Here is a 10,714-nt window from a genome sequence, read left to right on the forward strand (position 1 = left end):
TTTCTTTGTGACATCTTTGTCTTGTTTTGGTATCAGGGTGATTATGGCCTCGTAGAATGAGTTGGGGAGTGTTCTTCCCTCTGCTATATTTTGGAAGAATTTGAGAAAGGTAGGTGTTAGCTATTCTCTAAGTGTTTGATAGAATTTGCCTGTGAAGCCATCTGGTCCTGGGCTTTTGTTTGCTGGAAGATTTTTAATCACCATTTCAATGTCAGTGCTTGTGATTGGTCTGTTTATATTTTCTATTTCTTCCTGGTTCAGTTTCGGAAGGTTGTGCTTTTCTAAGAACTTGTCCATTTCTTCCAGGTTGTGCATGTTACTGGCATATTGTTTCTTGTAGTAATCTGTCATGATCCTTTGTATTTCTGCAGTGTCAGTTTTTACTTCTCCTTTTTCATTTCTAATTCTGTTGATCTGAGTCTCCTCCCTTTTTTTCTTGATGAGTCTGGTTAATGGTTTATCAATTTTATTTATCTTGTCAAAGAACCAGCTTTTAGATTTATTGATCTTTACTATTGTTTCCTTCATTTCTTTTTCATTTATTTCTGATCTGATCTTTATGACTTCTTTCCTTCTGCTAACTTTGGGGTTTTTTTGTTCTTCTTTCTCTAATTGCTTTAGGTGTAAAGTTAGGTTGTTTATTTGAGTTGTTTCTTGTTTCTTGAGGTAGGATTGTATTGCTATAAACTTCCCTCTTAGAACTTCTTTTGCTGCATGCCATAGGTGTTGCATCATTGTGTTTTGTGTCATCATGTTTTCATTGTCATTTCTTTCTAGGTATTTTTTGATTTCCTCTTTGATTTCTTCAGTGACCCCTTCATTATTTAGTAGTGTATTGTTTAGCATGCACGTGTTAGTATTTTTTACAGAATTTTTCCTGTAATTGATATCTAGTCTCATAGTGTTGTGGTCAGAAAAGATACTTGATATGATTTCAACTTTCTTAAATTTACCAAGGCATGATTTGTGACCCAGGATATGATCTATCCTGGAGAATGTTCCATGAGCACTTGAGAAGAAAGTATATTCTCTTGTTTTTGGATGAAGTGTCCTATAAATATCAATTAAGTTCATCTTGTCTAATGTATCATTTAAAGCTTGTGTTTCCTTATTTATTTTCATTTTGGATGATCTTCCCATTGGTGAAAGTGGGGTATTAAAGACCCCTACTATGATTTTGTTACTGTTGATTTCCCCTTTGATGGATGTTAGCATTTGCCTTATGTATTGAGGGGCTCCTATATTGAGTACATAAATATCTACAATTGTTATGTCTTCTTTTTGGATTGATCCCTTGATCATTATGTAGTGTCCTTCTTTGTCTCTTTTAATAGCCTTTATTTTAATTCTATTTTGCCTGATAAGATAATTTCTACTCCAGCTTTCTTTTGATTTCCATTTGCATGTAATATCTTTTTCCATCCCCTCACTTTCAGTCTGTATGTGTCCCTAGGTCTGAAGTGGGTGTCTTGTAGACAGCGTATATATGGGGTTTTTTTGTATCCATTCAGCCAGTCTATGTCTTTTGGTTGGAGCATTTAATCTATTTACATTTAACGTAGTTATCGATATGTATCTTCCTATTACCATTTTCTTAATTGTTTTGTGTTTGTTATTGTAGGTCTTTTCCTTCTTTTGTGTTTCCTGCCTAGAGAAGTTCCTTTAGCATTTGTTGTAAAGCTGGTTTGGTGGTGCTGAATTCTCTTAGCTTTTGCTTGTCTGTAAAGGTTTTAATTTCTCCGTCAAATCTGAATGAGATCCTTGCTTGATAGAGCAATCTTGGTTATAGGTTTTTCTCTTTCATCATTTGAAATATGTCCTGCCACTCCCTTCTGGCTTGCAGAGTTTCTGCTGAAATATCAGCTGTTAACCTTATGGGGATTCTCTTGTATGTTATTTGTTGCTTTTCCCTTGCTGCTTTTAATATTTTTTTCTTGGATTCAATTTTTGATAGTTTTATTAATATTTGTCTTGGCATGTTTCTCCTTGGGTTTATCCTGTATGGGGCTCTCTGCACTTCCTGGACTTTATTTCCTTTTCCATGTTAGGGAAGTTTTCAACTATAATCTCTTCAAATATTTTCTCAGTCCCTTTCTTTTTCTCCTCTTCTTCTGGGACCCCTATAATTCAAAAGTTGGTGCATTTAATGTTTTCACAGAGGTCTCTGAGACTGTCCTCAGTTCTTTTTATTCTTCTTATTCTTTTTTCTTTATTCTGCTCTGCAGTAGTTATTTCCACTATTTTATGTTCCCGGTCACTTATCCGTTCTTCTCCCTCAGTTATTGTGCTATTTATTCCTTCTAGAGAATTTTTAATTTATTTATTCTGTTGTTCATCGTTGTATGTTTGCTCTTTCATTCTTCAAGGTCCTTGTTATAAGTTTATTTTATTTTCTCCATTCTATTTCCAAGATTTTGGATCATCATGACTATCATTACACTGAATTCTTTTTCAGGTAGACTGCCTATTTCCTCTTCATTTGTTTGGTCTGGTGGGTTTTTACCTTGCCCTTTCATCTTCTGTGTGTTTCTCTGTCTTCTCATTTTGCTTAACTTACTGTGTTTTGGGTCTCCTTTTTTTCAAAGGCTGCAGGTTCATAGTTCCCGTTGTTTTTGGTGTCTGCCTCCAGTGGCTCAGGTTGTCTCAGTGGGTTGTGTAGGCTTCCTGGTGGAGGGGACTGGTACCTGTGTTCTGGTGGATGAGGCTGGATCTTGTCTTTCTGTTGGGCAGGACCACCTCTGGTGGTGTGTTTTGGGGTGTCTGTGACTTTATTATGATTTTAGGCAGCCTCTCTGCTAATGGATGGGGCTGTGTTCCTGTCTTGCTATTTGTTTAGCATAGGGTGTCCAGCACTGTAGCTTGCTGGTTGTTGAGTGGATCTGGGTCTTAGCTTTGAGATGGAGATCTCTGAGAGCACTTTTGCAGTTTGATATTACGTGGGAGGTGTCTGGTTGACCAATGTCCTGAACTCTGCTCTCACACCTCAGGAGCACAGCCGTGACACCCGGTTGGAGCACCAAGACCCTGTCAGTCACATGGCTCAGAAGAAAAGGGAGAAAATCAGAAAGACAGAAAGAAAAAAATAAAATATAAGTTATTAAAATAAAAAATAAAAATAATTATTAAAAATAAGTAACAGGTAAAAGAAAAACAAAAGAAAGAGAGAAAGAAGAGAGCAACCAATCCAAAAAACAAATCCACTAATGATAACAAGCACTAAAATCTGTACTAAAATAAAAAACAAAAACGGACAGACAGAAAAATGGTAAAAGCAAAGTTATACAGACAAAATCACACTAAGAAACCTACACATACACACTCACAAAAAGAGAAGGAAAAAAATATATATATATCTATATATATATATTTAAAAAGAAGGAGAGCAATCAAATCAATATACAAATCTACCAATGATAATAAAGTCTAAATGCTAAACTAAGATAGACGTCAAACCAGAAACAAATTTGATGCAGAAAGCAAACCCCAAGTCTACAGTTGCTCTCAAAATCCACCGCCTCAATTTTGAGATGATTCATTGTCTATTCATCTATTCCAGAGATGCAGGGTACATCAAGTTGATTGTGGAGATTTTATCTGCTGCTCTTGAGGCTGCTGGGAGAAATTTCCCTTTCTCTTCTTTGGTCGCACAGCTCCTGGGGTTCAGCTTTGGATTTGGCCCCGCCTCTGCATGTAGGTTGCCTGAGGGTGTCTGTTCTTAGCTCAGACAGGACGGGGTTAAAGGAGCAGCTGATTAAGGGGCTCTGGCTCACTCAGGCTTGGGGGAGGGAGGGGTACGGAATGCGGGGCGAACCTGCGGCTCCAGAGACTGGTATGACATTGTAACAGCCTGAGGCCTGCCGTGTGTTCTCCCAGGGAAGTTGTCCCTGGATCATGGGACACTGGCAGTGGCGGGCTGCACAGGCTCCTAGGAGGGGTGGTGTGGATAGTGATCTGTGCTTCCACACAGGCTTCTTGGTGGCTGCAGCAGCAGCCTTAACATTTCATGCCCGTCTCTGGTGTCCGCACTGTTTGCCACAGCTTGAGCCCGTCTCTGGAGCTCATTTAGGCCGTGATCTGAATCCCTTCTCCTCGTGAACCGTGAAACAGTGTTCTCTTGCCTCTTAGGCAGTTCCAGCCTTTTTCCCAGACTCCCTCCCAGCTACCTGTTGTGCCTTAGCTCCCTCCAGGCTGTGTTTACATAGCCAACCCTAGTCCTCTCCCTGAGATCTGACCTCCGAAACCAGAGTCCCAGCTCCCAGTACTGACCCACCCTGGCGGGTGAGCAGACAAGCCTCTCAGGTTGGTGAGTGCTGGTCAACACTGATCCTGTGTGCGGGAATTTCTCCACTTTTCCCTCTGCACCCCTATTGCTGTGCTCTCCTCTGTGGCTCCAAAGCTTCTCCCCCACCACACCCGTCTCTGCCAGTAAAGGGACTTCCTAGTGTGTGGAAACTTTTCCTCTTTCACAGTTCCCTCCCAGAAGTGCAGGTTCCATCCCTATTCTTTTGTCTTTTTTTTTGTTTTTGTTTTTTTCTTTTGCCCCACCCAGGTACCTGGGGAGTTTCTTGCCTTTTGGGAAGTCTGAGGTCTTCTGCCAGCATTCAGTAGGTGTTCTGTAGGAGTTGTTCCACATGTAGTTGTATTTCTGATGTATTTGTTGTGAGAAAGGTGATCTCCATGTCTTAATCCTCCACTATCTTGAATGTCTCTCTCATGATTTATTCTTGGTATGTATTGTGTTCCTAAGAATTTGTCTATTTCTTCTTGGTTATTCAGTTTGTTGGCATACAATTACTCATAGTACTCTCTTATGATTCTTTTTCCATGGAATCAGTGGTAATGTCCTCAGTTTTATTTCTGATTTTAGTAATTTGATTCTTCTCTCTTTTTTCTTAGTTAATCCAGTAAAAGGTTCTATCAATTTTGTTGATCTTCTCAAAGAACCAACTTTGATTTTATTGATTTTCTGCATTTTTCTATTCTCTATTTTTTTAATCTCTGCTCTAGTTTTTATCATTTCATTTCTTCTTCTACCTTTTAGTTTAGTTTGTTCTTAATTTTCTAGTTCCCTAAGTTGTTGTAAACTTATGTTTTCAATTTTAGATATTTCTCTTTTTTTAATGTAAGCATATTTATAGCTATAAATTCCTCCCTTAGCACTAATTTTGCTGCATTCCATAAGTTTTGTTATGTTGTGTTGTCGTCTTCTGTGTTCTCTAAGTATTTTAAAGTTTCCATCATGACATCTTCTTTGATCCATTGGTTGCTTAAAACTGTGCTGTTTAATTTCCACAACTTTTTGAGTTTTCCAGTTTTACTTCTGCTACTCATTTCTAACTTCATCCCATTGTGGTCAGAGAAGATCCTTTGTATGATATCTACCTTTTAAAATCTATTGAGACTTAATTTGTGGCCTAACATGTGGTCTCTTCTAGGAAATGTTCCATATGCATTTGAGAAGAATGTGTATGCTGTTGTTGTGTAGAGTGTTCTGCATATGTCTGTTAGATCTAGTTGGTTTATTGTGTTGTTTAAGTCTATTTTCTTACTATCTTTTGTCTGGTTGTACTATCCATTATTGAGAGTGGGTTATTGAATATTCCAACTACAATTTCTATTTATCACTTTCTTCCTGTTAGTTTTTACTTAAAATATCTTGATGGTCTGTTATTAGGTGTGTAAATGTTGATAATTGTTATATCTTCTTTCTGTGTTGAACCTTTTATTAATATGTAATGTCCTTCTTTGTCTCTTGTAAACTTTTATTTAAACTATTTTATCTGATATTAGTATAGCCACCCCTGTTCCCTTTGGTTACTATTTTCATGGAGTACCTTTTTCTATCTTTACACCTTCAATCTATTTGTGTCTTTGGATCTAAAATGGGTCTCTTGTAGACAGGATATAGTTGGAGCAAGTCTTTTTTAATCCATTCTATCAATCTCTGTCTTTTGATTGCAGAGTTTGATCCATTTACATGCAAGGTAATTACTGATAATAAGGGACACTTCTGTCATTTTGCTATTCGTTTTCTATATTTGTTTTATAGCTGTTTTGTCCCTCACTTTCTACATTCTTGTATTCTTTTGTGTCTAGTTGATTTTTTGTATTGAAACATTTAAATTCCTTTCTCATCTCCTTTTGTATATATTCTATAGCTATTTTCTTTGTGGTTACTATGGCAATTACATCTAGTATCCTAAAGTTATAACACTCTTAATTTAAATTTATTCCAGCTTAACTTCAATAACATACCAACACTCCGCTCCTTTAATAATGCTATCTCCACCTCTTTCAGGTGTTGATGTCACAAAATTACATCTTTGTTCATTGTGTACCCTAAAACTTAAACTAATAATTTAAAAATGCATTTAGTCTCTTAAACTGTGTAGAAAACAAAATATGGAATTACAAATCAAAGTTACAATACTAGCTTTTTGCCTAAAAATTTTTTTTAATATATTAGTCTCAAATTATGTAGAAAAAAAAGTAGAGTTACAAAATATTGCTATAGTAATGCTAGCTTTTATAATTGCACATCTTTTTACCTTTATTGAGATCTTTACTTCTTCATACTACTTTAAGTTTGTGCCTAGTGCCTTTTCATTTCACCCTACAGGACTCCTTTGAGCATTTCTTGCAGGGCAGGTTTACTGGTAACAAACTCCCTCAGCTTTTGTTTATCTGGGAATGTCTTAATTTTCCCCTCACTTTTGAAGAACAATTTTGCCAGCTATAGATTCTTGTTTGAAAGGTTTTTTTTTTTTTTTTCTTTTAACACTTTGAATATATCAGCTTACTGCCTTATGACCTCCATAGTTTCTGATGAGAAATCTGTTGCTAGTCTTATTGAAGATCCTTTGTATGTGATGAGTCACTACTTTCTTATTTGTTTCATGATTCTCTTTTTGTCTTTACTTTTGAAATTTTGATTATAAGTGTCTCAATATGTGTATCTTTGAGTGCATCTTACTTGGAGTTCGTTGAGGTTCTTGAATGTTTATATTCATCTCTTTCATCAAATTTGGGAATTTTTCAACCATTATTTCTTCAAATATTCTTTCTGTCCTTTTCTCTTGGGTTTTCTTCTCTTTCTGGGACTCCCACAATGTATATGTTGGTCCACTTGATGGTGTCCCACAGGTCCATTAAGCCCTGTTCACTTTTCTTTAATCTTTTACATTCTGATCCTCAGACTTGGTAATTTCCATTGTCATATCTTCAAGTTAGCTAGTTCTTTTTTTCCTCCTGCTCAGATATGCCTTTGTATCCCTACAGTGAAATTTTTATTTCAGTTACTGTATTTTTCAGCTAAGGTTTTTTAGTCACTTTTTATCTATCACTTTATAGATATATCTATTTTGTTCATACATTGTTTTCTTGACTTTCTCCACATCTTCCTTCAGTTCTTTGCGTGTCTTTTCGATAGTTAAGGCCTTTGCCTAGTAGACCCGCCATCAAGTCTTTTGGGGAGACAGTTTCTGTTGATTTTTTTTTCCTTTGAATGAGTCATACTTTCCTGTTTCTTTGTATGCTTTGTGATTTTTTGTTGAAAAAATAGACATTTCAATATAATGATGTGTTAACTCTGGAAATCATATTCTCCAATTTACCCAGGGTTTGTTGTATTTTGCTATTGTTTTTGTTTATTAGTTTTGTTTTGGTAATTGTTGTAGGCCATCTCTGTGTCAAAGATTAGCCTGAGGTATAAACTTAAGGATTTTTTTTTGGTCTTTTATGAGCTTGTGCCTTTCCCTGGGCATGTGTAGTTACTTTCTAATTTTCCCCACATAGTTGATTTTGTGTGTCCTTAAAGCCTGGTTCCTAAAAGGGAGAAAAGAGAAAAATGAAAGGGGGGGTGGGAAGGAAGGGCACCATCCCTTAAAATCCCCTGGAAGTCATTTTAGGCAGAAAGGGAGGGGCTTGCAACAATGAGAGAAGTTGTGACAACAGTGGTCACCATCTATCTGTCTGCACCTCTGTGATCAGAAGCAGCAATTAGAAATCAGATCATACATACTTAATACCTGGAGAACAGCATCTTTTTTGCCCACTTTGGCTTCCACAAGCTCTGTGCATGTTGTTCCAGGAAAGCATGCACTTCTGCTTGCCATGGTGCTGGGGGAGGATGGGTACTTGCTACTGTGCTAAGAGCTAAAATTGACCAAAACTAACCACAATTTCCTTTACTTCCCCTGGGTGTTGCAAGAGCTCCAAAATAGCTACATCACACAAATTCTGCCAGTGCAACTGTTTTCTAGGTGGGGAGACAGATACCTGGTGCTTCCTACTCTGCCATCTTCCCAGAATCCTCCTCCAAAATAAAGTTCCTTTTAATGAATCTGTTTCAATAACAAATTTCTACACCGGATGTTTTCTGAAGTTTGTAGTAGCAAAGTACATGCAGAATATACAGACTTGTTTTAAAATACTCTCCATTGTTCAAAAAAAGTCTTAAAATTTACTTGACTTAGTCTTCCTGAAAATATTTTTTTCTTTGAAATGATCCAGGAAAGTTCTCAATATCCAAGAAAAAAAAAACTATTTCACATGGCTCTAGTAAACAGTCTTTTTGTTATCTGACACCTAATATTTAAAGACCTTTTATTCAAATACTTAGATATAGTATTGGCTTGATGAAATCCAAACAAAAATTGATATAAATCTTTTACTCAACTTAACAGAAATTATATATTTAATATATGACTTTTTGCATCAGATACATTCTCTCCAATAGTCACCCACATTACTCCTACCCAAATTTAAAGGAGCATTACTCCAGGGTCTTCTACATCCATGGCAAAACCTAATACTTAAACTCCATTTGAAGAGAGTCAAGATGAACATCTTGAAACTGTTGGGGAAAATTACTTCTTACACTTTGGAAACAAAGACATATATATTTTATTCCCAGTTGCATCACTTATTTGGGAAAATGTGTCTATATGAGCCTTAGATTACTTCTCAACAAAATTGGGATAAAAATGTTTACCTTATGGGGTTACCATAAGTAACGAGAGAATGTAAGTGGAGTGGCTACCCAAGTGCCTTGCATATAATAAGGGTTCAAATCATGTTGGTTTTACACAAATGCTAAACTCTATGTTATTAATTATAAGTACAATAAGAGTTCACAAATGAGATCAATATAAGCTGGGTAAAGAGATAAGCTTTAGTGTGAGTTTTAAGACAGTAGAGTGAAAGAGCACTAGACTAGGCATAAAGCAATCTAACTTCTGGTACAGACTGCAGACTCTAAAACAAATTAAATGCAGGCCTTTGGGCAAGTAAATTCACTTATCTGAGTCTCAGTATGATGAAGGGGCTGGAATAAATAAACTTAAAGGACACTTATAGTTCTCATATTCTATGGTTCTATAGACATCTGCTTAGGGTGTGATTCAGCAGGTTTTTCTTTCCACAGAAAAGCAGGCAGTCTTGGCAAGGGCACAGGTAAGAGGTGGTGAGCACTGTAGGCATGGAGCAGTGAGGTGACAGATCTGACTATAACAGAGGAAATCATAGGAGAATGCTAGCTGATGAAATAATGCTGTTAGGGCACAGCCAAATTGTCTTTGACTATCAGGATGAGGAAAATGGTCTTGATCTAACAGACAGCAGAAACTCAATGTAGATTTCTTGATTTGAGGACTATCTAACGAAAACAGTATCAAGGGAACATTATTCCAGGGGGATGAATTGAAGTGAAGAGAGATAATAGAAACATAGAGACAGTAGAGAAGCTGTTGTAATTTCAAAATCAAATTTTCGTTTAAAGAAAATAATTTAATAACCAACACATCAATTGACATTTAACATATTCTTGTAGTTGCAAAAAGCTGTAACTTATACAGTCTTGTGAAAGCTTTAAATAGCTCAGTTTTAAGAAGTTTTGTTGACAGTGCTTAGGAAAGCATAGAGCTTTTCATATGCCACACATTTTATTAATTGTATTAACTTTACATGTTTTGGACAATTTTCAGATGTGAAAACTACTTTTCTGTATGACTTCTTCAACAAATATTAAGTAAAAATTCAGATTAGTGACTATTAGATTAGAGGCCATAATGAAAAGTTTTTATTATTTCTTCAGAAGTGGCTCACAGAATATAAGAAAAAGCATGTGAATTACATATGTTGGATTGTTTAAAGATAAATCTAAATATAGCTATTTCAGAGCTGATATGCTTCTGTAATATTTTACTTGATGCTGATTGAGGTTATATTTTCTGTCCTTATACAAGATAGTAGAGTTTCTTTAGACAGCATAATTTGCGTTTCATATGTTTCAACTTATGTGAAAATATTAATTTGTTACTCTTTTAAAATGACACATTGAAAAATACTGTTGCTTATTCTAGGAAGCTTTGGAAATCTGAGGCTGAAGGAATCCCACTGCTATTTAAAAAAAAAAAAAAAAGCATGTGCCAAAATTCATTTCATGGGTAGTATCAGTAAACACTCACTCTTTGTGTTAAAATAAATAGATAAATACATAATATATGAGCTTGAGAAACAAATGATTTAATCTTTCTGGGACCTACTTTCTTTATCTGTAAAATTAAGCTTTTCTAAATTACTGTTCAATATAATAGTCCACAATTTTAAAACACTATAATCCACCAAAAATAAGAATCCATCACGGGACCCTAATGTGTGTGGAAAAAGTAAGGCAGTATATCTCTTCTTATTCAAATGGAAATCCTGAGACATT

The sequence above is a fragment of the Balaenoptera borealis genome, assembly GCF_965194805.1.
Source record: "Balaenoptera borealis genome assembly, chromosome: X".
Classification (NCBI taxonomy): Eukaryota; Metazoa; Chordata; class Mammalia; order Artiodactyla; family Balaenopteridae; genus Balaenoptera; species Balaenoptera borealis.